Genomic DNA, 6,000 nt, shown 5'->3' with positions numbered 1-6,000 from the left:
AATAAATGGTGGGGCGGGCTTTAGCCCCATATGTACAACGAACACATCTAAGGAGCATTAGTACTGCGCATGTCGATACTGGTGACACGCAGTTTGCGTTCCACTCTCTCGGGTAGTTCCGGGATTACCATGTGATGGTGGGGAGGGACTCAGCCCCACGGTGCTTAACAACGCACTGGTATACATATATGGCAGGACTACAATGAGGTCACACCTCACCTTGAGAAAGCACACGAAACGCGCGTCGGGGCAATTCCGATGGGGGCATTCAGTCTCTCCTAGCTATGGGTAAGAACTACATATCTATCAGCTATATAGCACTGTCACTTTACCTTTATTAACTTTACTATCTCTGCCAACTCTGCTACCTCTCGACACCATCTCTTCTCACCCATTATTTTTCTCCTTGTTAGACCTGATTTACATCCTTATCCGGTATTGTATTTTAAAATTATATCTACAATAAAAAGGTGATTTTATTCTATTCCTTTGTATGGTGCTAATTGATTATTCCTATTTTTCGTGTTTCTGGTTCATTTAAGTTGTGAGGTATGACATAACATAGAAATGTGTCACGAAAAAACAGTGTCAGACTTATTTGGATATGTAAAAGCATTAGAAAGTTATTGTTACGTAAAATGCCAGGTATGAAAAATGGGGCTGCATCCTAATGTCCAAAATATGCCACTTCATTAAGGGGTTTACCTAAATGAAAACGATTTAATAGTTAATGGTATAGCTGCAGTAGGGAGGAGAGCAAAGCCTTGGCCTCTGTGTGAGAGCCTATAAGGTAAATGATTGACTCTTGGTTTGGGGCCTGTGAGGGAGACTATGCAGAAGCTTTCAGCATTAGGGCTTATAGTCATGTAACATAACTCTGCAGCACATCCCACTTTTACTGAGAGCTAGAAATTCCATCACTTCGGCCCTACAGCTCTCTGGTTCCAGTGCTGAAGATCAGATTGCAAGTGGCAGGAAGGCGATCAGACCCCAGGAGAGGTACGTAATAACTGATGTGTTTACTACATCCCCCCTGCTGTTTATTACAGGGGGACCCACATTTGTACAGTATTAGGAAGTAGATTAAACTAGACCAGTTCTCATACCGAGAGTTCCCATCTACGTAATTGAGTCTTAAAAAGGGGCATTCTTTTGTGGGGCATGGCCAAACACACAGTGTGATTTTACAGTTCTACACGGGAATTATTTATTGTCACGTTTTTAATATTGGGTTGCCACCAATGCTACCTAAAAATATTGCCTAGATTCAGGGTGATTTACATGTTCTATTTTTTTATTGTGATTTTTTTCCCACAATTTTGCACAAACTGATTTTAGTACTAGATACTCCTGTATAGAATATCACGGATTGCGCTATTCCATACAGCAGTGAAATGGTGTCGCATCCAATACAGTAAACTGACACGGAATTAACCCTGAGTATGCTGCTCTGCTTCCAATTCACATGGCTGTGTAGGTGGGTAGTGGCTGTCTCTGGTTTTCTGCTGCCTTGTCCATTACAATCCCCTGTAGAGGGCAATCCTATACAAGACCTAGTCCTGATGCTGCTGACATTTATAGGGATGGACAGCCAGGTAAACAAGTAGTATTCAACTTAAATAAGAATCTACTAAACTTGTCAAATACATTGTTCTATAATAAAAGAACAACATGCACTTGATAATGATGGTAGAAATAATTACTTACTGCATCTGTAGTCTATCAACAAAGTGGCAACTCTACTTATACCTTTGGGTGCTTTACATTGCACTTTTCTGCATGTCTGTGGATCCCGTCGGGGCTTGCATCTGATCTTACCCCCTTCCCTGTAAAACGAAATTTGGACATATGCGCCGGCAGGGGTCATATACTATAATGGTGCCGGCAGAGTGAATGTGAGCTCTGATGTGCATCATCATCAGATGTATACGCCTACTGGAAACGAACACTTAGACATGGAGAAAAGCACATGTGTAACACCCCCTTCAATGGAATCTGAGATCAGCATATTATAGGGCAAGAACCCGATTCTAGAGATGCATCACTTATTAGGCTGTGTGCTGTAGTTTCAATACAATCAGTGTTTTATCAGCAGGAAATTATCACTGCTGGACTTGCTATTGATGTTGCATGCAAGGCAGTTAAGCTAAACTGTGTAACTCCACCCCCACCACTGATTGGCAGCCTGCTGACAATGTACAGTATACACAGGAAACTGCCAATCAGTGGTGTGGGTGGGGTTGTATATAGCTAGCATTTTCACTACTGTTACACTTGCACCAGAGGAAACAAGAGATTCTATCAAAACTACACCAAACAGCCCAATAAGTGACGCATTGCTGAAGTCAGGTTCTCTTCCCCCTACATTGTGCTGCTCTAAGATTCCATAACAAGAACATGCTGACAGATTCCCTTTAAATGGGTTATATGGGGACAGGATAATCATCTTTGAGTCCAAAAACATTGCTCTGTTTGGCTCTGAGATAGGGGAGTATGGTTCTTTAGTGAATACAAGGAACTAAAAACGATGTAATTCGGGGGTAACAGCCGTGATGTTATTATCTACAGCACATAAGTGATGTAAGCCCACCTGGAGACCATTTCTTATGGAGAGGCAGAGGATTTTAATGGTCAGTGTCCTCCCACAAATCTCAATCACCACCATAATGGTAGCCCATTATGTAAATTTGATGAGCAACAAAGGGAGGATGTTTTGGGTGGGAGATTGCATGATTGATGTGAAGCAATACATATGTAAACTTTATGTGGACTCAAGTGGAAATCATATAATTTTCTAACATCTGATCAGACCCATTATGTAATTTTGATGGATTCTCCAAGTACTGAAACACATTCCGGGTCTGATAAGTCTGGCCCCCAGCCTGACCCTAACTTCTGTAAATCTTTATTTATTAGAATTATTTGGCATCCTGGCACGTTTGCCAATCTCAAATTGGGCATGAACATAGCACATTCAGATTTGTGTTCAGTTTCACAACCAAAAGTCAGCAAAAGTCACAGTTCGGTAAATCATCGCATTTCCACTAATGCTTTTGTATGACTATGGCTAGGATAGTGGTGCTGCATGATGAGCGTGGGGGACGGGAGGACGCAGTTGATGAGGGAAGGGGATGTGGAAGGGTTAATGGAGCGTCTAAAGAGATTACAGGAGCAGCACACGTTTGTTTTTTTTAAATATTTCCTTTAACCCCTTAGTGACAGAGCCAATTTGGTACTTAATGACCGAGCCAATTTTTACAATTCTGACCAGTGTCACTTTATGAGGTTATAACTCTGGAACGCTTTATCGGATCCCGCTGATTCTGAGATTGTTTTTTCGTGACATGTTGTACTTCAAGTTAGTGGTAACATTTCTTCGATATTACTTGCGATTATTTATGAAAAAAATGGAAATATGGCGAAAATTTTTAAAATTTTGCAATTTTCAAACTTTGTATTTTTATGCCCTTAAATCAGAGAGATATGTCACAAAAAATAGTTAATAAATAACATTTTTCACATGTCTACTTTACATCAGCACAATTTTGGAAACAATTTGTTTTTTTGTTAGGGAGTTATAAGGGTTAAAAGTTGACCAGCAATTTCTCATTTTTACAACACCATGTTTTTTTTAGGGACCACATCACCTTTGAAGTGATTTTGAGGGGTCTATATGATAGAAAATAACCAAGTGTGACACCATTCTAAAAACTGCACCCCTCAAGCTGCTCAAAACCACATTCAAGAAGTTTATTAACCCTTTACGTACTTCACAGGAACTAAAACAATGTGGAAGAAAAAAATTAACATTTAACTTTTTTTTGCAAACATTTTACTTCAGAACCATTTTTTTTAATTTTCACAAGTGTAAAAACAGAAATTTAACCACAAATTTTGTTGTGCAATTTTTCCTGAGTACGCCGATACCCCATATGTGGAGGTAAACCACTGTTTGGGCGCACCGCAGAGCTTGGAAGTGAAGGAGCACCGTTTGACTGTTTCAATGCAGAATTGGCTGGAATTGAGATCGGACGCCATGTCGCGTTTGGAGAGCCCCTAATGTGCCTAAACAGTGGAAACCCCCCACAAGTGACACCATTTTGGAAACTAGACCCCCCAAGGAACTTATCTAGATGTGTGGTGAGCACTTTGAACCCCCAAGTGCTTCACAGAAGTTTATAACGTAGAGCCGTGAAAATAAAAAATCTCATTTTTTCTACAAAAATGATCTTTTTGCCCCCCAATTTTTATTTTCACAAGGGTAACAGGAGAAATTAGACCACAAAAGTTGTTGTGCAATTTCTCCTGAGTACGTCGATACCCCATATATGGGGGTAAACCACTGTTTGGGCGCACCGCAGAGCTTGGAAGAGAAGGAGTGTCGTTTTACTTTTTCAATGTAGAATTGGCTGGAATTGAGATCGGACGCCATGTCACGTTTGGAGAGCCGCTGATGTGCCTAAACAGTAGAGACCCCCCACATATGACACCATTTTGGAAACTAGACCCCTTAAGGAACTTATCTAGATGTGTGGTGAGCACTTTAAACCCCCAGGTGCTTCACAGAAGTTTATAACGTAGAGCCGTGAAAATAAAAAAATCTCATTTTTTCTACAAAAATGATCTTTTTGCCTCCAAATTTTTATTTTACCAAGGGTAACAGGAGAAAATGGACCCCAGAAGCTGTTGTACAATTTGTCTTGAGTACGTCGACACCCCATATGTGGGGGTAAACCACTGTTTGGGCGCATGGCTGAGCTCGGAAGCAAAGGAGCGCCATTTGACTTTTCAATGCAAAATTGACTGGAATTGAGATCGGACGCCATGTCGCGTTTGGAGAGCCCCTGATGTGCCTAAACAGCAGAAACCCCCCAAAAGTGACCCCATTTTGGAAACTAGACCCCCCATGGAACTTATCTAGATGTGTAGTGAGAACTTTGAATGCCCAAGTGCATCACAGAAGTTTATAATGCAGAGTCGTGAAAATAAAAAATATATATTTTTTAACAATAAAGATTTTTTAGCCCCCAAGTTTTTATTTTCACAAGGGTAACAAGAGAAATTGGACCCCAAAAGTTGTTGTCCAATTTGTCCTGAGTATGCTGGTACCCCATATGTGGGGGTAAACCACTGTTTGGGCGCACGGCAGAGCTCGGAAGGGAAGGAGCGCCATTTTGCAATGCAGACTTTGATAGAATTGTCTGTGGGTGTTATGTTGCGTTTGCAGACCCCTAATGTACCTAAACAGTAGAAACCCCCACAAGTGACCAAATTTTGGAAACTAGACCCCCTAAGGAACTTATCTAGATATGTGGTGAGAACTTTGAAAGCTCAAGTGCTTCACAGAAATTTATAATGCAGAGTAGTGAAAATAAAAAAATATATTTTTTTCCAACAAAAAAGATTTTTAGCCCCCAAGTTTTTATTTTCACAAGGGTAACAGGAGAAATTGGACCCCAAAAGTTGTTGTCCAATTTATCCCGAGTACGCTGATGCCCCATATGTGGGGGTAAACCACTGTTTGGGCGCACGGCAGAGCTCAGAAGGGAGGGAGTACCATTTGACTTTTTTAGCGCAAAATTGGCTGTCGTGTTTGGAGACCCCCTGATGTACCTAAACAGTGGAAACCCCCCAATTCTAACTCCAACCCTAACCCCACCACAGCCCTAACCCTAATCTCAACCCGATCCATAATCCTAATCACAACCCTAACGATAATCACAACCCTAACCCCAAAACAGCCCTAATCTCAACCCTAACCATAACCCTAATCAAAACCCTAAATCCAACACACCCCTAACCCTAATCCCAACCCTAACCCTAATCCCAAACGTAACACTAATCCCAACCCTAATCCAAACCCTAACCCTAATCCCAACTCTAACCCTAACTTTAGCCCCAACCCTAACTTTAGCCCCAACCCTAACCATAACTTTAGCCCCCGTCGTCACAAAAAAAGTTCAATGTAACCTTTTTTTTGTACGTCGCGTCCGCCATTTC

General features: G+C 41.2%; 1 protein-coding gene across 1 annotated transcript in view; it reads left to right on the top strand.

Moving 5' to 3' along the window:
* Nucleotides 1–892: 892 nt before the first annotated feature.
* The window catches only part of LOC143764957 (glycine N-acyltransferase-like), a 118,970-nt gene continuing 113,862 nt past the window's right edge, over nt 893–6,000 (top strand). Inside the window, exon 1 of the mRNA XM_077251110.1 lies at nt 893–999. The gene's annotated coding sequence lies outside the window, so the exon portion shown is untranslated. The remainder of the gene's footprint in view (nt 1,000–6,000) is intronic.

Source organism: Ranitomeya variabilis, chromosome 4 (genome assembly GCF_051348905.1).
Source record: "Ranitomeya variabilis isolate aRanVar5 chromosome 4, aRanVar5.hap1, whole genome shotgun sequence".
In the NCBI taxonomy this organism is placed as follows: domain Eukaryota; kingdom Metazoa; phylum Chordata; class Amphibia; order Anura; family Dendrobatidae; genus Ranitomeya; species Ranitomeya variabilis.
The sequence above is the reverse complement of the archived record's forward strand: the minus strand, read 5'-3'. Positions and strand labels throughout refer to the sequence as shown.